Below are 21,219 nucleotides of genomic sequence, written 5' to 3'. Positions count from 1 at the left end.
AGTTCCCCTTAGAACACCAAAGGGGACCTGACTTCCCTGAAGCAACCCCAGCGACTTCCTGAGGTCCCCGTCGCAACTGGAGAAGCACCCCCAGCTTTCCGCCGCAACTCGAGAAACACCCCAAAATTATCCCCTCCATGCGAGATGAGGAAATTTGGCTATGCAGCATCTCAAGAAAAATACCACATTCCCTCTGATAAGGCAAAAGGTTCTTGACACCCTTTATTCGACTCAGAAAGTTTCCTCACACAGACGTCCCCTTTAGAGAGGAGAACACACTTTACGGACTCAATTCGAGTGGAGCCCCTGTGCACTTTGAAGGGCTCGAGAGGAAACCGGAAGTTCCCCTTCCAACACCAAAGGGGACCTGACTTCCCTGAAGCAACAACAGCGAGTTCCTGAGGTCCACGTCGAAAATCGAGAAGCACCCCCAGCTTCCCTCCGCAACTCGAGAAACACCCCAAAATTATCCCCTCCATGCGAGATGAGGAAATTTGGCGATGCAGCATCTCAAGAGAAATACCACTTTCCCTCTTGAAAGGCAAAAAGGTTCTTGACACCCTTTATTCCACTCAGAAAGTTCCCTCATACAGCCGTCCCCTTTGGAGAGGAGAACACACTGTACGGTCTCAGTTCGAGAGGAGCCCCTGTGCACATTGAAGCGCTCGAAAGGAAACCGGAAGTTCCCCTTCCAACACCAAACGGGACCTGACTTCCCTGAAGCAACCCCAGAGAGTTCCTGAGGTCCACGTCGCAACTCGAGAAGCAACCCCAGCCTCACGCCGCAACTCGAGAAACACCCCAAAATTATCTCCTCCATGCGAGATGAGGAAATTTGGCGATGCAGCATCTCAAGAGAAATACCACATTCAAACTGCAAAGGCAAAAAGGTAACTGACACCCTTTATTCGACTCGGAACGTTCCCTCACACAGCCGGCCCTTTGGAGATGAGATCACACTTTAAGGACTCAATTCGAGAGGAGCCCCTGTGCACATTGAAGGGCTCGAGAGGCAACCGGAAGTTCCCCTTCCAACACCAAAAGGGACCTGACTTCCCTGAAGAAACCCCAGCGAGTTCCTGAGATCCGCGTCGCAACTCGAGAAGCACCCCCAGCTTCCCGCCGCAACTCGAGAAACACACAAAATTATTCCCCTCCATGCGAGATGTGGAACGTTTGAGATGCAGCATCTCTAGAGAAATACTACATTTCCTCTTGAAAGTCAAAAAGGTACTTGACACCCTTTATTCGACTCAGAAAGTTCCCTCACACAGCAGTCCACTTTGGAGATGAGAACACAGTTTACGGACTCACTTCGAGAGGAGCGCCTGTGTACATTGAAGGGCTCGAGAGGAAACCGGAAGTTCCCCTTCCTACACCAAAGGGGACCTGACTTGCCTGAAGCAACCCCAGCGAGTTCCTGAGGTCCACGTCACAACTGGAGAACCACACCCAGCTTCCCGCCGCAACTCGAGAAACACCCCAAAATTATCCCCTCCATGCGAGAGGAGGAAATGTGGCGATGAAGAATCTCAAGAGAAATACCACATTCCCTCTCGAAAGGCAAAAAGGTACTTGACACCCTTTATTCGACTCTGAAAGTTCCCTCACACAGCCGTCCCCTTTGGAGAGGAGAACACATTTTACGGATTCAATTCGGGAGGAGCCCCTGTGCACATTGAAGGGCTCGAGAGGAACCCGGAAGTTCCCCTTCCAACACCAAAGGGGACCTGACTTGCCTGAAGCAACCCCAGCGAGTTCCTGAGGTCCCCGTCGCAACTCGAGAAGCACCCCCAGCTTCCCACCGCAACTCAAGAAACACTCCAAAATTATCCCCTCCATGCGAGATGTGGAAATTTGGCGATGCAGCATCTCAAGAGAAATACCACATTCCCTCTGGAAAGGCAAAAAGGTACTTGACACCCTTTATTGGACTCAACAAGTTCCCTCACACAGCCGTCCCCTTTTGAGAGGAGAACACACTTTATGCACTAAATTCGGGAGGAGCCCCTGTGCACATTGAAGGGCTCGAGTGGAAACCGGAAGTTCCCCTTCCAACACCAAAGGGGACCTGATTTCCCTGAAGCAACCCCAGCGAGTTCCTGAGGTCCCCGTCGCAACTCGAGAAGCACCCCCAGCTTCCCGACGCAACTCGAGAAACACCCCAAAATTATCACCTCCATGCGTGATGAGGAAATTTGTCGATGCAGCATCTCAGGAGAAATACCACATTCCCTCTGGAAAGACAAAAAGGTACTTGATACCGTTTATTCGACTCAGAAAATTCCCTCACACAGCCGTCCCCTTTGGAGAGGAGAACACACTTTACGGACTCAATTCGAGAGGAGCGCCTGTGTACATTGAAGGGCTAGAGAGGAAACCGGAAGTTCCCCTTGCAACACCAAAGGGGACCTGACTTCCCTGAAGCAACCTCAGCGAGTTCCTGAGGTCCCCGTCGCCACTCGAGAAGCACCCCCAGCTTCTTGCCGCAACTCGAGAAACAACCCAAAATTATCCCCTCCATGCGAGATGAGGAAATTTGGCGATGCAGCATCTCAAGAGAAATACCACATTCCCTCTGGAAAGAGAAAAAGTTACTTGACACCCTTTATTCGACTCAGAAATTTCCCTCACACAGCCGTCCCCTTTGGAGAAGAGAACACACTTTACAGACTCAATTCGGGAGGAGACCCTGTGCACATTTAAGGGCTCGAGAGGAAACCGGAAGTTCCCCTTACTACTCCAAAGGGGACCTGACTTGCCTGAAGCAACCCCAGCGAGTTCCTGAAGTCCACGTCGCAACTCGAGAAGCACACCCAGCTTCCCGCCGCAACTCGAGAAACACCCCAAAATTATCCCTTCCATGCGAGATTAGGAAATGTGGCGATGAAGAATCTCAAGAGAAATACCACATTCCCTCTGGAAAGGCAAAAAGGTACTTCACACCCTTTATTCGACTCTTAAAGTTCCCTCACACAGCCGTCCCCTTTGGAGAGGAGAACACACTTTACGGACTCAATTCGGGAGGAGCCCCTGTGCACATTGAAGGGCTCGAGAGGAAACCGGAAGTTTCCCGTCCAACACCAATGGGGACGTGACTTCCCTGAAGTAACCCCAGCGAGTTCCTGAGGTTCCTGTCGCAACTCGAGAAGCACCCCCAGCTTCCCCCCGCAACTCGATAAACACCCTAAAATTATCCCTCAATGCGAGATGAGAAAATTTTGCAATGGAGAATCTCAAGAGAAATCCCACATTCCCGCTTGAAAGGCAACAGTGTACTTGACTCCCTTTAGGCGACTCAGAATGTTCCCTAACATCCGTCCCCATGCAGAGGAGAACACACTCTCTGGACTCAAATCGAGAAGAGGCAATTTTCCCATTTAACGGCTCGAGAGTAATGCGGAAGTTCCCCTTCCAGCACAATCGGGGACCTGACTTCCCTGAAGTAACTCGAGTAAGTTCCTGAGGTCCCCTTCGCACCTCGAGGAATACCCCCAGCTTACCGCCACAATTCGAGAAACACCACAAAATTATCCCCTCAATGCGAGATGAAAAAATTTTGTGCTGCAGAATTTCAAGAGTAATCCCACATTCCCGCCTGAAAGGGAAAAGGGTATTTGACACACTTTATTCAGTTCAGTTCAGTTCAGTCACTCAGTCGTGTCCGACTCTCCGCGACCCCATGAATCACTGTACGCTAGGCCTCCCTGTCCTATACCAACTCCCGGAGTTCACTCAAACTCATGGCCACAGAGCCAGTGATGCTATCCATCCATCTCATTCTCTGTCGTCCCCTTCTCCTCCAGCCCCCAACCTCTCCTAGCATCAGAATCTTTTCCAGTGAGTCAACTCATCGCATGAGGTGGCCGAAGTATTGCAATTTCAGCTTTAGCATCAGTCCTAGCGAGTGAGATGAGTGCAATTGTGCGGTAGCTTGAGCATTCTTTGGCATTGCCTTTCTTTGGGATTAGAATGAAGACTGACCTTTTCCAGTCCTGTGGCCACTGCTGAGTTTTCCAAATTTGTTGGCATATTGAGTGCAGCACTTTCACAGCATCATCTTTCAAGATTTGAAATAGCTCAACTGGAATTCCATCACTTCCACTAGCTTTGTTCGTAGTGTTGCTTTCTAGGCACACTTGAATTCACATTCCATGATATCTGGCTCTAGGCCAGTGATCACATTTTCGTGACTATCCTGGTCGTGAATATCTTTTTTGTACAGTTCTTCTGTGTATTCCTGCCACCTCTTCTTAATATCTTCTGCTTCTGTTAGGTCCATACCATTTCTGTCCTTTATCGAGCCCATCTTTGCATGAAATGTTCCCTTGGAATCTCTAATGTTCTTGAAGAGATCTCTTGTTTTTCCTATTCTGTTGTTTTCCTGTATTTCGTTGCATTGATCACTGAGGAAGGCTTTCTTATCTCTCCTTGCTATTCTTTGGAACTCTGCATTCTAATGCTTATATCTTTCCCTTTCTCCTTTGCTTTTCGCTTCTCTTCTTTTCACAGCTATTTGTAAGGCCACCTCAGACAGCCATTTTGCTTTTTTTTGCATTTCTTTTCCATGGGGATGCTCTTGGTCTCTGTCTCCTGTACAATGTCACGAACCTCCATCCAGAGGTCATCAGGCACTCTATCTATCAGATCTAGTGCCTTAAATCTATTTCTCACTTCCACTGTATAATCCTAAGGGATTTGATTGAGGTCATATCTGAATGGTCTAGGGGTTTTCCCTACTTTCTTCAATTTAAGTCTGAATTTGGCAATAAGGAGTTCATGATCTGAGCCACAGTCAGCTCCTTGTCTTGTTTTTGATAACTGTATACAGCTTCTCCATCTTTGGCTGCAAAGAATATAATCAATCTGATTTCGGTGTGGACCATCTGGTGATGTCCACGTGTAGAGTCTTCTCTTGTGTTGTTGGAAGAGGGAGTTTGCTATGACCAGTGCGTTCTCTTGACAAGACTCTATTAGACTTGGCCCTGCTTCATTCCGTGCTCCAAGGCCAAATTTGCCTGTTACTCCAGGTGTTTCTTGACTTCCTACTTTTGCATTCCAGTCCCCTAGAATGAAAAGGACATCTTTTTGGGTGTTAGTTCTAAAAGGTCTTGTAGGTCTTCATAGAACCGTTCAACTTCGGCTTCTACAGCGTTAGTGGTTGGGGCATAGGCCTGGATTACTGTAATGTTGAATGGTTTGCCTTGGAAATGAACAGAAATCATTCTGTCGTTTTTAAGATTGCATCCAAGTACTGCATTTCGGAGTCTCTTGTTGACCATGATGGCTACTCCATTTCTTCTAAGGGATTTCTGCCCACAGTAGTATATATATAATGGTCATCTGAGTTCAATTCACACATTCCAGTCCATTTTAATTCACTGATTCCTAGAATATCTATGTTCACTCTTGCCATCTCCTGTTTGACCACTTCCAATTTGCCTTGATTCCTGGACCTTACATTCCAGGTTCCTATGCAATATTGCTCTTTACAGCACCAGACCTTGCTTCTATCTCCGGTCACATCCACAACTGGGTACTGGTTTTGCTTTTGTTCCATCCCTTCATTCCTTCTAGAGTTATTTCTCCACTGATCTCCAGTAGCATACTGGGCACCTACAGACCTGGGGAATTCCTCATTCAGTATCCTGTCATTTTGCCCTTTGATACTGTTCATGGGGTTCTCAATGCAAATATACTGAAGTGGTTTGCCATTCCCTTCTCCAGTGGACCACATTCGGCTGTGGTCCATGTGATCAGATGGAGTAGATTCCTGTGATTATGATTTCAGTGTGTCTGCCATCTGAAGCCCCCTCGCAATACCTACCATCTGATTTGAGTTTCTCTTACCTTGGGTGTGGGATATCTCTTCACAGCTGCTCCAAGAAAGCACAGCTGCTGCACCTTACCTTGGCTGAGGGGTATGTCCTCAAGGCCGCCCCTCCTGAACTTGAACGTGAGTACCTCCTGTCGGCCCTCCCCCGCACAGCCACTGCCTATTGGAGGTGGGGTACCTCCTCTTGGCCACCTGCCCTGGCCTCAGTCATGGGGTAGCTCCTCACCGCTGAGCATCTCTGCATGGTCGGTTGTGCCAGGGCCGGCTTCTCTCGAGTCTGCGTGGGCGGGGCCTGCGTATCCTGCGTCTGGTGGGCGGGGCCTGGGTCTCTCCCATCTGGGCGGGCGGGGCCGGGGTCACTCGCGTCTGCGCGGGCGGGGCAAGGGTCTCTCGCATCTGCGCAGGCGGGGCCGGCTTCTCTTGCTTCTGCGCGGGCAGCGCCAGCAACACTAGCGTCTGAGCGGCCAGGGCCGAGGTCTCTGGCGTCTGAGCGGGCGGGGCCGGGTTCTCTCCCGTCTGCGCGGGTGGGGAAGGCCTCCCTCGCGTCTGCGCCGGCAAGGCCCATGTGTCTGGCGTCTTAGTCGCCTGGGCCGGCATCTCTCGTGTATGCGCGGGTGGGGTTGGTATTTCTCCCGTTTGCACAGCCGGGTGAGACTCAAAAAATTCCCTCAAACAGTCGTCCCCATTGGAGAGGAGAACACACTTTACGGACTTAACTCGAGAAGAGGCCCTATTCCCATTTAAAGGCTCAACAGTAATCCAGAAATTCCCCTTCCAACACAAAAGGGTTCCTGACTTCCCTGAAGCAGCCAGAGAGAATTCCTGAGGTCCTGTTCGCTACCTGAGAAGTTCAACCAGGTTCCCGCTGCAACTCTAGAAACACCACAAAATTATCCCCTCAATACGAGATCAGGAAAATATTCCGCTGCACAATTCAAGAGAAATCCCACGTTCCGCTGGAAAGGCAAAACTGTATTTGACACCCTTTATGCGACTCAGAAAATTCCCTCACACAGCCATCCCCATTGGAGAGGAGAACACAATTTATGGACTCAACTTGGGAAGAGGCCCTATTCCCATTTAAAGGCTTGAGAGTAATCCTGAAATTCCCGTTCCAGTAGAAAAGGGTGACTAACTTCCCTGAAGCAACACAAGCGAGTTCCTGAGGTCCCCGTCGCAACTCGAGAAGTACCCCCAGCTTCCCGCCTCAAAAGGGGAAACACCAAAAAATTATCCGCTCAATGTGAGATGAGGAAATTTTGCACTGCACAATTAAATAGAAATCCCACATTCCCGCTTGAAAGGCAAAAGGGCACTTGACACACTTTATGCGATTCAGATAGTTTCCTAACACCCGTACTTATTGGAACGGAGAACACACTTCATGGACTCAAATCTAGAAGAGGACCTATTCCCATTAAAGGGCTCGAGAGTAATCTGGAAGTTCCACTTCCAAAAAAAGGGGACCTGACTTCCCTGAAGCAACACGAACGAGTTCCTGAGGTCCACGCTGAAACTCAAGAAGTACGCCCAGATCCAAGCCGAAACTCGAGACACAACAAAATTATCCCCACAATGCGAGATGAGGAAATTTTGCGCTCCGAAATTTCAAGAGAAGTCCCACATACCCGCTTGAAAGGCAAAAGGTCACTTGACACACTTTATGTGACCCAGAAAGTTGGCTCACAGAGCCGTACCCATTGGAGAGGAAAAAACACCTTCTGGACTCAACTCCAGATGAATCCCTATTCCCAATGAACGGCTCGAAAGTAAACTGGAAGTTCCGGTTCCAACACAAAAGGGGACCTGACTTCCCTGAAGACACCCGAGCCACTTCATGAGGTCCCCGTTGCAACTCGAGAAGCACCCCCAGCATCCCGCCGCAACTCGACAAACACCACAGAATTATCCCCTCAATGCGAGATGAGGAAATTGTGCGCTGCCGAATCTCAAGAGAAATACCACATTCCCGCTTGAAAGGCAAAAGGGTACTTGACACCCTTTATGCGACTCAGAAAGTACCCTCACACAGCCGTCCCCATTGGAGAGGAGAACACACTTTATGGACTCAATTCGAGATAAAGCCCTATTCCCATTTAATGGCTGGAGAGTAAACCGGAAGTGCCCTTTCCGACACAAAAGGGGACCTGCCTTACCTGAAGAAACCCAAGCAAGTTCTTGAGGTCCACATGGCAACTAGAGAAGTACCCCAAGCTTCCGGCCGCAACTAGAGAAACACCACAAAATTATCCCCTCAATGCGAGAAGAGGAAATTTTGGGCTGCAGAATCTCAAGAGAAATACCACTATTCCCACTTGAAAGGCAAAAAGTACTTGATACCGTTTATGCGACTCAGAAATTTCACTAATATCATTCCCCATAGGAGAGGAGAACACACTTTATGGACTCAATTCGAGATGAGGCCCTATTCCCATTTAACGGCTCCAGACTAAACCGGAAGTTCCCCTTCCAACACAAAAGGGGACCTGACTTTCCAGAAGCAACTCGAGCAAATTCCTGAGGTCCCCGTCGCAACACGAGAAGTAATCCAAAATTCCCGCCACAACTTGACATACACCACAAAATTATCTCCTCAATGCGAGATGAGGATATTTTGCGCTGCAGAATCTCAAGAGAAATACCACATTCCCTCTTGAAATGCAAAAGGGTACTTGACATCCTTTATGCGACTCAGAAATTTCACTAACATCAGTCCCCATTGGAGAGGTGAACGAACTTTATGTACTCAATTCAAAATGAGGCACTATTGCCAATTAACTGCTCGAGAGTAAATCGGAAGTTCCCCTTCCAACAAAAAGGGGACCTGCCTTACCTGAAGAAACCCGAGTGAGTTCCTGAGGTACGAATAGCAACTTGAGAAGTACCCCCAGCTTCCCGCCGCAACTCGAGAAACACCACAAAATATCCCGTCAATGCAAGAATAGGAAATTTTGCGTTACAGAATCTCAAGAGAAATACCACATTCCCTCTTGAAAGGCAAATCGGTTCTTGAAACCCTTTATGCGACTCAGAAAGTTCCCTCACACAGCCGTCCTCATTGGACAGGAGAACACACTTTACGGACTCAAATCAAGATGAGGCCCTATTCTCAATAAACGGCTCGAGAGTAAACCGGAAGTTCCCCTTCCAACACCAAAGGGGACCTGACTTCCCTGAAGCAACCCAAGCGAGTTCCTGAGGTCCCCGTCGCAACTCGAGAAATACCCTAGCCTCCAGCCGCAACTCGAGAAACACCACAAAATTATCCCCTCAGTGCGAGATGAGGAAATTTTGCGCTGCAGAATCTCAAGAGAAATACCACATTCCCTTTTGAAAGGCAAAAGGACTCTTAACACCCTTTATGCGATTCAGAAAGTTCCCTCACAGAGCAGTGCCCATTGGAGAGGAGAGCACACTTTATGGACTCAATTCGAGATGAGGACCGATTCCCACTTAACGGCTTGATAGTGAACCGGAAGTTCCCCTTCAAACACAAAACGGGACCTGCCTTACCTGAAGAAACCCGAGCGAGTTCCTGATATCCCCATCGCAACTCGAGAAGTACCCCCAGCTTCCCACCGCAACTGGACATACACCACAAAATTATCACCTCAATGCAAGATGAAGAAATATTGCTCTGCAGAATCTCAAGAGAAATATAACATTCCCTCTTGAAAGGCTAAAGGGTTTTTGACTCCCTTTATGAGAATCAGAATGTTCCCTAACATCCATCCTCAGTGGAGAGGAGAACACTCTTCATGCAGTCAAATCGAGAAGAGGCAATATTCCCATATAAAAGCTCAAGAGTAATCAAGAAGTTCCCCTTCCAACACAAAAGGGGACTTGACTTCCCTGGAGCAACCTGAGAGAGTTCCTGAGGTTCCCGTTTCAACTACAGAAGTATCCCCTACTTCAAACCACAACTCGAGAAACAACACAGTATTATCCCCGCAATGCGACATGAGGTAATTTTGCGCTGCAGAATCTCAAGAGAAAGCCCACATTCCCGCTTGAAAGGCAAAAGGGAACTTGGCATACTTTATGCTCCTCAGAAAGTTCCCTAAAATCCATCCCCATTGCAGAGGCATACACAATTTATGGAGACAACTCCAGAAGAGCCCCTATTCCCTTAAAGGCCTCGAGAGTAATCCGGAAGTTCCCCGTCCAGCACTAAAGGGGAACTGACTTCCCTAAAGTAACTCCAGTGAGTTACTGAGGTCCCCGTTGAAACTCGAGAAGTACCCCCAGCTTCCCGCCGAAATTCGGGAAACACCACAAAATTATACCCTCAATGCGAGATGAGGAAACTTTGCGCTGCAGAATCTGAAGAGAAATCCAACATTTCCAATTGAAAGGCAAAAGCATACTTGACTCCCTTTATGTCACTCAGAAAGATCCCTAACATCCTTCCCCATTGGAGAGGAGAACACACTTTATGGACTCAACTCCAGAAGAGGCCCTATTCCCATTAAAGGGCTCGAGACTAATCCGGAAGTTCCCCTTCCAGCACAAAAGGGGACCTGACTTCCCTGAAGAAACTCGAGTTAGTTCCTGAGGTCCCCATCTAAACTCAAGAAGTACCCCCAGCGTACCGCCGCAATTCGAGAAACACCACAAAATATTCCCCTCAATGAGAGATGAGGAAAATTTGCGCTGAGAATCTCAAGAGAAATCCCACATTCCGGCTTGAAAAGCAAAAGGGTACTGACTCCGTTTATGCGACTCAGAATGTTCCCTAACATTCTTCCTCAGTGGAGAGGAAAACACACTTTATGGACTCAAATCGAGAAGAGGCATTTTTCCCATTTAACAGCTGGAGAGTAATCCAGAAGTTCCCCTTCCAACACAAAAAAGGACTTGACTTCCCTGAAGCAACCCGAGCGAGTTCCTGAGGTCCCCGCTGCAACTCGAGAAGTACCCCCAGCTTCCCGCCGCAACTCGAGAAACACCACAAAATTATCCCCTCAATGGGAGATGAGGAAATTTTGCGCTGCAGAATCTCAAGAGAAATCCCACATTCCCGCTTGAAAGGCAGAAGGGTACTTGACTCCCTTTAGGCGACTCAGAATGTTCCCTAACATCCATCCTCAGTAGAGGAGAACATAATTTATGGACTTAAATGGAGAGGAGGCAATATTCCCTTTTAACGTCTTGACAGTAATCCGGAAGTTGCCCTTCCAACACAAAAGGCGACTTGACTTCCCTGAAGCAACCCGAGCGAGTTCCTGAGGTGCCCGGCATAGCTAGAGAAGTGCCCCCTGCTTCCCACCACAACTGGAGAAACACCACAAAATTATCACCTCAATGCGAGATGAGGAAATTTTGCGCTGCAGAATCTCAAAAGAAAATCCACATTACCATTGAAAGGCAAAAGCTTACTTGACACACTTTATGCCACTCAGAAAGTTCCCTAAGCTCCGTCTCCACTGGAGAGGAAATCACACTTTAGGGACTCAACTGGAGAAGAGGCCCTATTCCCATTACAGGGCTCAAAAGGATTCCGGAAGATCCCCTTCCAGCACAAATGGCACCTGATTCCCTGAAGTAACTCGGGTAAGTTTCTGAGGTATTCGCAACTCGAGAAACACCACAAAATTATCCCCACAATGTGAGATGAGGAAATTTTGCGCTGCAGAATCTCAAGTGAAATCCCACATTTTCGCTTGAAAGGCAAAAGGTTACTTGACTCCCTTTAGGCGACTCAGAATGGTCCCTAACATTTGTCCTCAGTGGAGAGGAAAACACACTTTATGGACTCAACTCCAGAAGAGGCCCTATTCCCATTAAAGGGCTCAAGAGTAATCCGGAAGTTCTCCTTCCAGGAAAAAAGGGGCCTGATTTCCTGAAGTAACTCGGGTAAGTTTCTGAGGTCCCCTTCGCAACTCGAGAAACACAACAAAATTATTCCCTCAATGCGAGATGAGGAAATATTGCGCTGCAGAATCTCAAGAGATATCCCACATTCCCGCTTGAAGGGCAAAAGGGTACTTGACTCCCTTTAGGCGACTCAGAATGTTCCCTAACAACCTTCCTCAGTGGAGAGGAAAACACACTTTATGGACTCAAATCGAGAAGAGGCATTATTCACATTTAACAGCTCGAGAGTCATCCGGAAGTTCCCCTTCCAACACAAAAGGGGACTTGACTTACCTGAAGCAACCTGAGTGAATTCCTGAGGTCCCCGCTGGAACTAGAGAAGTACTCCCTGCTTCCTGCCACAACTCGAGAAACACCACAAAATTATCCCCTCAATGTGAGATGAGGAAATCTTGCGCTGCAGAATCTCAAAAGAAATCCCACATTCCAGCTTGAAAGGCATAAGGGTACCTGACTCCCTTTACGAGACTCAGAATGTTCCCTAACATCCTTCCACATTGGAGAGGAAAACACACTTCATGGACTCAAATCGAAAAGAGGCTATATTCCCATTTAAAGGCTCGAGAGTAATCAAGAAGTTCCCCTTCCAACACAAAAAAGTACTTGACTTCCCTGAAGCAACCTGAGCGAGTTCCAGAGGGTCCCGTCTCAACTCCAGAAGTATCCCCTGCTTCCGGCCCCAACTCGAGAAACGACACAATATTATCCCCTCAGTGCGAGATGAGGTAATTTTCTGCTGCAGAATCTCAAGAGAAATCCCGCCTTCCCACTTGAAAGCAAAAGGGAACTTGACACACTTTATGCCACTCAGAATGTTCCCTAATATCCGTCCCCATTGGAGAGACATACACACTTTATGGACTCAACTCCAGAAGAGGCCCTATTCCCATTAAAGAGCTCGAGACTAATCCGGAAGTTCCCCTTCCAGCACAAAAGGGGACCTGACTTCCCTGAAGAAACTCGAGTGAGTTCCTGAGGTCGCCATCTAAACTCAAGAAGTACCCCCAGCGTCCCGCCGCAATGCGAGAAACACCACAAAATATTCCCCTCACTGCGAGATGAGGAAATTTTGCGCTGCAGAATCTCAAGAGAAATCCTACATTCCGGCTTGAAAGGCAAAAGGGTACTGACTCCGTTTATGCGACTCAGAATGTTCCCTAACATCCTTCCTCAGTGGAGAGGAAAACATACCTCATGGACTCAAATCGAAAAGAGGCAATATTCCCATTTAAAGGCTCAAGAGTAATCAAGAAGTTCCCCTTCCAACACAAAAGGGAACTTGACTTCCCTGGAGCAAACCGAGAGAGTTCCTTAGCTTCCCGTTTCAACTCCAGAAGTATCCCCTACTTCCCACCACAACTGGAGAAACAACACAATATTATCCCCTCAATGCGACATGAGGTAATTTTGTGCTGCAGAATCTCAAGGGAAATCCCACATTCCCGCTTGAAAGGCAAAAGGGAACTTGGCATACATTATGCCCCTCAGAAAGTTCCCTAAAATCCGTCCCCATTGCAGAGGCGTACTCAATTTATGGACTCAACTCCAGAAGAGCCCCTATTCCCATTAAAGGGCTCCAGAGTAATCCGGAAGTTACCCATCCAGCACAATGGAGGAACTGACTTCCCTGAAGTAACTCCAGTGAGTTCCTGAGGTCCCCGTTGAAACTCGAGAAGTACCCCCAGCTTCCCGCCGAAATTCGGGAAACACCACAAAATTATCCCCTCAATGCGAGAGGAGGAAACTTTGCGCTGCAGAATCTGAAGAGAAATCCCACATTCCCAATTGAAAGGCAAAAGCTTACTTGACTCCCTTTATGTCACTCAGAAAGTTCCCTAACATCCTTCCCCATTGGAGAGGAGAACACTTTGTGGACTCAACTCCAGAAGAGGCCCTATTCCCATTAAAGGGCTACAGAGTAATCCGGAAGTTCCCTTCAAGAACAAAAGGGGTCCTGACTTCCCTGAAGTAACTGGAGTGAGTTCCTGAGGTCCCCGTCGCAACTCCAGAAGTACCCCCATCTTCCCGCCTCAATTCGAGAAACACCACAAAATTATCCCCTCAATGCGAGAAGAGGAAAATTTGCGCTGCAGAATCTCAAGAGAAATCCCACATTCCCGCTTGAAAGGCAAAAGGGGACTTGACTCCCTTTATGCGATTCAGAATATTCCCTAACATCCATCCTCAGTGGAGAGGAGAACATATTTTATGGACTCAAATGGAGAAGAGGCAATATTCCCTTTTAATGGCTCGAGGGTATTCCGGAAGTTCCCCTTCCGACACAAAAGTGGACTTGACTTCCCTGAAGCAACCCGAGCGAGTTCCTGAGGTCCCCGCCGCAACTCGAGAAGTACCCCCAGCTTCCCGCCGCAATTCGAGAAACACCACAAAATTATCCCCTCAATGAGAGATGAGGTTTTTTGCGCTGCAGAATCTAAAGAGAAATCCCAGATATCCGCTTGAAAGGCAAAAGCGTACTTGACACACTTTATGCCACACAGAAAGTTCTACAATATCCGTCCCATTGGAGAAGATAACACACTTTAGAGACTCAACTGGAGAAGAGGCCCTATTCCCATTAAAGGGCTCAAAAGTATTCCGGAAGTTCCCCTTCCAGCACAAATGGTACCTGATTCCCTGAGGTAACTCGAGTAAGTTTCTGAGGTCCCCATCGCAACTGGAGAAACACCACAAAATTTTCCCCACAATGTGAGATGAGGAAAATTTGCGCTGCAGAATCTCAAGTGAAATCCCAGATATCCGCTTGAAAGGCAAAAGTGTACTTGACTCCCTTTAGCCGACTCAGAATGGTCCCTAACATTTGTCCTCAGTGGAGAGGATAACACACTTTATGGACTCAACTCCAGAAGAGGCCCTATTCCCATTAAAGGGCTCAAGAGTAATCCGGGAGTTCTCCTTCCAGGAAAAAAAGGGCCTGATTCCCTGAAGTAACTCGAGAAAGTTCCTGAGGTCCCCTTTGCAACTCGAGAAGCACAAAAAAATTATCCCCTCAATGAGGAAATTTTGCGCTGCAGAGTCTCAAGTGATATCCCACATTCCCGCTTAAAAGGCATAATGGTACCTGACTCCCTTTAGGCGACTCAGAATATTCCCTAACATCCTTCCTCATTGGAGAGGAAAACACACTTCATGGACTCAAATCGAAAAGAGGCAATATTCCCATTTAAAGGCTCGAGAGTAATCAAGAAGTTCCCCTTCCAACACAAAAAAGTACTTGACTTCCCTGAAGCAACCTGAGCGAGTTCCAGAGGGTCCCGTCTCAACTCCAGAAGTATCCCCTGCTTCCGGCCCCAACTCAAGAAACGACACAATATTATCCCCTCAGTGCGAGATGAGGTAATTTTCTGCTGCAGAATCTCAAGTGAAATCCCAGATATACGCTTGAAAGGCAAAAGGGTACTTGACTCCCTTTAGCCGACTCAGAATGTTCCCTAATATTTGTCCTCAGTGGAGAGGATAACACACTTTATGGACTCAACTCCAGAAGAGGCCCTATTCCCATTAAAGGGCTCAAGAGTAATCCGGAAGTTCTCCTTCCAGGATAAAAAGGGCCTGATTCCCTGAAGTAACTCGAGAAAGTTCCTGAGGTCCCCTTCGCAACTCGAGAAGCACAACAAAATTATCCCCTCAATGAGGAAATTTTGCGCTGCAGAGTCTCAAGTGATATCCCACATTCCCGCTTGAAAGGCATAATGGTACCTGACTCCCTTTAGGTGACTCAGAATGTTCCCTAACATCCTTCCTCAGTGGAAAGGAAAACACACTTCATGGACTCAAATCGAAAAGAGGCTATATTCCCATTTAAAGGCTCGAGAGTAATCAAGAAGTTCCGCTTCCAACACAAAAAAGGACTTGACTTCCCTGAAGCAACCGAAGCGAGTTCCTAAGGTCTCCGACGCACCTCGAGAAGTACCCCCAGCTTCCCGCCGCAACTCGAGAAACACCACAAAATTATCCCCTCAATGGGAGATGAGGAAATTGTGCGCAGCAGAATCTCAAGAGAAATCCCACATTCCCGCTTGAAAGGCAAAAAGGTACTTGACACCCTTGATTCGACTGAGAATGTTCACTCACACAGCCGTGCCCTTTGGAGAGGAGACCACACTTCATGGACTCAATTCGAGATGAGCCCCTGTTCACATTTAAGGGCTCGAGAGGAAACCGGAAGTTCCCCTTACAACACCTAAGCGGCCTGACTTCCCTTAAGCAACCCCAGCTATTTCCTGAGGTCCCAGTCGCAATTCGAGAAGCAACCCCAGCTTCCCGCCACAACTCGAGAAATACACCAAAATTATCCCCTCAATGCGAGAGGAGGAAATGTTGCGATGCAGAATCTGAAGAGAAATACCACATTCCCTCTTGAAAGGTAAAAAGGTACTTGAGACCCTTTATTCGACTCAGAAAGGTCCCTCATACAGCTGTCCATCTTGGAGAGGAGAACACACTTTATGGACTCAATTCGAGATGAGCCCCTGTGCACATTGAAGGGCTCACGAGGAAACCGGAAGTTCCCCTTCCAACAACAAAGGGGACCTGACTTCCCTGAAGCAGCCCCAGCGAGCTCCTGAGGTCCCCGTCGCGACTCGAGAAGCACCCCCAGCTTCCCGCCGCAACTCGAGAAACACCCCAAAATTATCCCCTCCATGTGAGATGAGGAAATTTGGCGATGCAGCATCTCAAGAGAAATACCACATTCCCTCTGGAAAGGCAAAAAGGTACTTGACACCCTTTATTCGACTTAGAAAGTTCCTTCACACAGCCGTCCCTTTGGAGAGGAGAACACACTTTACGGACTCCATTCGAGAGGAGCCCCTGTGCACATTGAAGGGCTCGAGAGGAAACCGGAAGTTCCCCTTCCAACCCCAAAAGGGAACTGTCTTCCCTGAAGCAACCCCAGCGAATTCCTGAAGTCCCCGTCGCAACTCGAAAAGCACCCCCAGCTTCCCGCCGCAACACGAGAAACAACCAAAATTATCCCCTCCATGCGAGATGAGGAAATTTGGCGATGAAGCATCTCAAGAGAAATACCACATTCCCTTTGGAAAGGCAAAAAGGTACTTGACACCCTTTATTCGACTCAGAAAGTTCCCTCACACAGCCGACCCTTTGGAGAGGAGACACACTTTACGGACTCAATTCGAGAGGAGCCCCTGTGCACATTGAAGGGCTCGAGAGTAAACCGGAAGTTCCCCTTCCAACACCAAAGGGGACCTGACTTCCCTGAACCAACCCCAGCGAGTGCCTGATGTCCAGGTCGCAACTCGAGAAGCACGCCCAGCTTCCCGCCGCAACTCGAGAAACACCCCAAAATTATCCCCTCCATGCGAGATGAGGAAATTGGGCGATGCAGCATCTCAAGAGAAATACCACATTCACTCTGGAAAGGCAAAAAGGTACTTGACACCCTTTATTCGACTCAGAAAGTTCCCTCACACAGCCGTCCCCTTTGGAGAGGAGAACACAATTTACGGACTCATTCGAGAGGAGCCCCTGTGCACATTGAAGGGCTCGGGAGGAACACGGAAGTTCCCCTTCCAACAAAAAGGGTACCTGACTTCCTTGAAGCAACACCAGCGAGTTCCTGAGGTCCCTGTCGCAACTCGAGAAGCACCCCCAGCTTCCCGCCGCAACTCGAGAAACACCCCAAAATTATCCCCTCCATGCGAGATGAGGAAATTTGGCGATGCAGCATCTCAAGATAAATACCACATCCCTCTGGAAAGGCAAATATGTACTTGACACCCTGTATTCGACTCAGAAAGTTCCCTCACACAGCCGTCCCCTTTGGAGTGGAGAACAAAATTTACGGACTCAATTCGAGAGGAGCCCCTGTGCACATTGAAAGGCTCCAGAGGAAACCGGAAGGTCCCCCTCCAACACCAAAGGGGACCTGACTTCCCTGAAGCAACCCCAGCGAGTTCCTGAAGTATCCGTCGCAACTGGAGAAGCACCCCCAGCTTCCCGCCGCAACTCGAGATACACCCCAAAATTATCCCCTCCATGCGAGATGAGGAAATTTGGCGACACAGCATCTCAAGAGAAATGCTTCATTCCCTCTGTAAAGGCAAAAAGTACTTGACACCCATTATTCGACTCAGAAAGTTTCCTCACACAACCGTCCCCTTTGGAGTGGAGAAAACACTTTACGGACTCAATTCGACAGGAGCCCCTGTGCACATTGAAGGGCTTGAGAGGAAACCGGAAGTTCCCCTTCCAATACCAAAGGGGACCTGACTTCCCTGAAGCAACCCCAGCGAGTTCCTGAGGTCCCCGTCCCTACTCGAGAAGCACCTCCAGCTTCCCGCCGCAACCCCAAAAAAAACCCCAAAATTATCCCCTTCATGCGAGATGAGGAAATTTGGCGATGCAGCATCTCACGAGAAATACCACATTCCCTGTGGAAATGCAAAAAGGTACTTGACATAATTTATTCGATCAGATAGTTCCCTCACACAGCCTTCCCCTTTGGAGAGGAGAACACATTTTACGGACTCAATTCGAGAGGAGCCCCTGTGCACATTGAAAGGCTCGAGAGGAAACCGGAACTTCCCCTTACAACACCAAAGGGGACCTGACTTCCCTGAAGCAACCCCAGCGAGTTCCTGAGGTCCCCGTCGCAACTCGAGTAGCACACCCAGCTTGGCTCCGCAACTCGAGAAACACCCCAAAATTATCCCCTCCATGCGAGATGAGGAAATTTGGCGATGCAGCATCTCAAGAGAAATACCACTTTCCCTCTTGAAAGGCAAAAAGGTTCTTGACACCCTTTATTCCACTCAGAAAGTTCCCTCATACAGCCGTCCCCTTTGGAGAGGAGAACACACTGTACGGTCTCAGTTCGAGAGGAGCCCCTGTGCACATTGAAGCGCTCGAAAGGAAACCGGAAGTTCCCCTTCCAACACCAAACGGGACCTGACTTCCCTGAAGCAACCCCAGAGAGTTCCTGAGGTCCACGTCGCAACTCGAGAAGCAACCCCAGCCTCACGCCGCAACTCGAGTAACACCCCAAAATTATCTCCTCCATGCGAGATGAGGAAATTTGGCGATGCAGCATCTCAAGAGAAATACCACATTCAAACTGCAAAGGCAAAAAGGTAACTGACACCCTTTATTCGACTCGGAACGTTCCCTCACACAGCCGGCCCTTTGGAGATGAGATCACACTTTAAGGACTCAATTCGAGAGGAGCCCCTGTGCACATTGAAGGGCTCGAGAGGCAACCGGAAGTTCCCCTTCCAACACCAAAAGGGACCTGACTTCCCTGAAGAAACCCCAGCGAGTTCCTGAGATCCGCGTCGCAACTCGAGAAGCACCCCCAGCTTCCCGCCGCAACTCGAGAAACACACAAAATTATTCCCCTCCATGCGAGATGTGGAACGTTTGAGATGCAGCATCTCTAGAGAAATACTACATTTCCTCTTGAAAGTCAAAAAGGTACTTGACACCCTTTATTCGACTCAGAAAGTTCCCTCACACAGCAGTCCACTTTGGAGATGAGAACACAGTTTACGGACTCACTTCGAGAGGAGCGCCTGTGTACATTGAAGGGCTCGAGAGGAAACCGGAAGTTCCCCTTCCTACACCAAAGGGGACCTGACTTGCCTGAAGCAACCCCAGCGAGTTCCTGAGGTCCACGTCACAACTGGAGAACCACACCCAGCTTCCCGCCGCAACTCGAGAAACACCCCAAAATTATCCCCTCCATGCGAGAGGAGGAAATGTGGCGATGAAGAATCTCAAGAGAAATACCACATTCCCTCTCGAAAGGCAAAAAGGTACTTGACACCCTTTATTCGACTCTGAAAGTTCCCTCACACAGCCGTCCCCTTTGGAGAGGAGAACACATTTTACGGATTCAATTCGGGAGGAGCCCCTGTGCACATTGAAGGGCTCGAGAGGAACCCGGAAGTTCCCCTTCCAACACCAAAGGGGACCTGACTTGCCTGAAGCAACCCCAGCGAGTTCCTGAGGTCCCCGTCGCAACTCGAGAAGCACCCCCAGCTTCCCACCGCAACTCAAGAAACACTCCAAAATTATCCCCTCCATGCGAGATGTGGAAATTTGGCGATGCAGCATCTCAAGAGAAATACCACATTCCCTCTGGAAAGGCAAAAAGGTACTTGACACCCTTTATTGGACTCAACAAGTTCCCTCACACAGCCGTCCCCTTTTGAGAGGAGAACACACTTTATGCACTAAATTCGGGAGGAGCCCCTGTGCACATTGAAGGGCTCGAGTGGAAACCGGAAGTTCCCCTTCCAACACCAAAGGGGACCTGATTTCCCTGAAGCAACCCCAGCGAGTTCCTGAGGTCCCCGTCGCAACTCGAGAAGCACCCCCAGCTTCCCGACGCAACTCGAGAAACACCCCAAAATTATCACCTCCATGCGTGATGAGGAAATTTGTCGATGCAGCATCTCAGGAGAAATACCACATTCCCTCTGGAAAGACAAAAAGGTACTTGATACCGTTTATTCGACTCAGAAAATTCCCTCACACAGCCGTCCCCTTTGGAGAGGAGAACACACTTTACGGACTCAATTCGAGAGGAGCGCCTGTGTACATTGAAGGGCTAGAGAGGAAACCGGAAGTTCCCCTTGCAACACCAAAGGGGACCTGACTTCCCTGAAGCAACCTCAGCGAGTTCCTGAGGTCCCCGTCGCCACTCGAGAAGCACCCCCAGCTTCTTGCCGCAACTCGAGAAACAACCCAAAATTATCCCCTCCATGCGAGATGAGGAAATTTGGCGATGCAGCATCTCAAGAGAAATACCACATTCCCTCTGGAAAGAGAAAAAGTTACTTGACACCCTTTATTCGACTCAGAAATTTCCCTCACACAGCCGTCCCCTTTGGAGAAGAGAACACACTTTACAGACTCAATTCGGGAGGAGACCCTGTGCACATTTAAGGGCTCGAGAGGAAACCGGAAGTTCCCCTTACTACTCCAAAGGGGACCTGACTTGCCTGAAGCAACCCCAGCGAGTTCCTGAAGTCCACGTCGCAACTCGAGAAGCACACCCAGCTTCCCGCCGCAACTCGAGAAACACCCCAAAATTATCCCTTCCATGCGAGATTAGGAAATGTGGCGATGAAGAATCTCAAGAGAAATACCACATTCCCTCTGGAAAGGCAAAAAGGTACTTCACACCCTTTATTCGACTCTTAAAGTTCCCTCACACAGCCGTCCCCTTTGGAGAGGAGAACACACTTTACGGACTCAATTCGGGAGGAGCCCCTGTGCACATTGAAGGGCTCGAGAGGAAACCGGAAGTTTCCCGTCCAACACCAATGGGGACGTGACTTCCCTGAAGTAACCCCAGCGAGTTCCTGAGGTTCCTGTCGCAACTCGAGAAGCACCCCCAGCTTCCCCCCGCAACTCGATAAACACCCTAAAATTATCCCTCAATGCGAGATGAGAAAATTTTGCAATGGAGAATCTCAAGAGAAATCCCACATTCCCGCTTGAAAGGCAACAGTGTACTT

Source organism: Moschus berezovskii, chromosome 2 (genome assembly GCF_049115385.1).
Source record: "Moschus berezovskii isolate FMDL1 chromosome 2, NW_MosBer_1.0, whole genome shotgun sequence".
Classification (NCBI taxonomy): Eukaryota; Metazoa; Chordata; class Mammalia; order Artiodactyla; family Moschidae; genus Moschus; species Moschus berezovskii.
The sequence above is the reverse complement of the archived record's forward strand: the minus strand, read 5'-3'. Positions refer to the sequence as shown.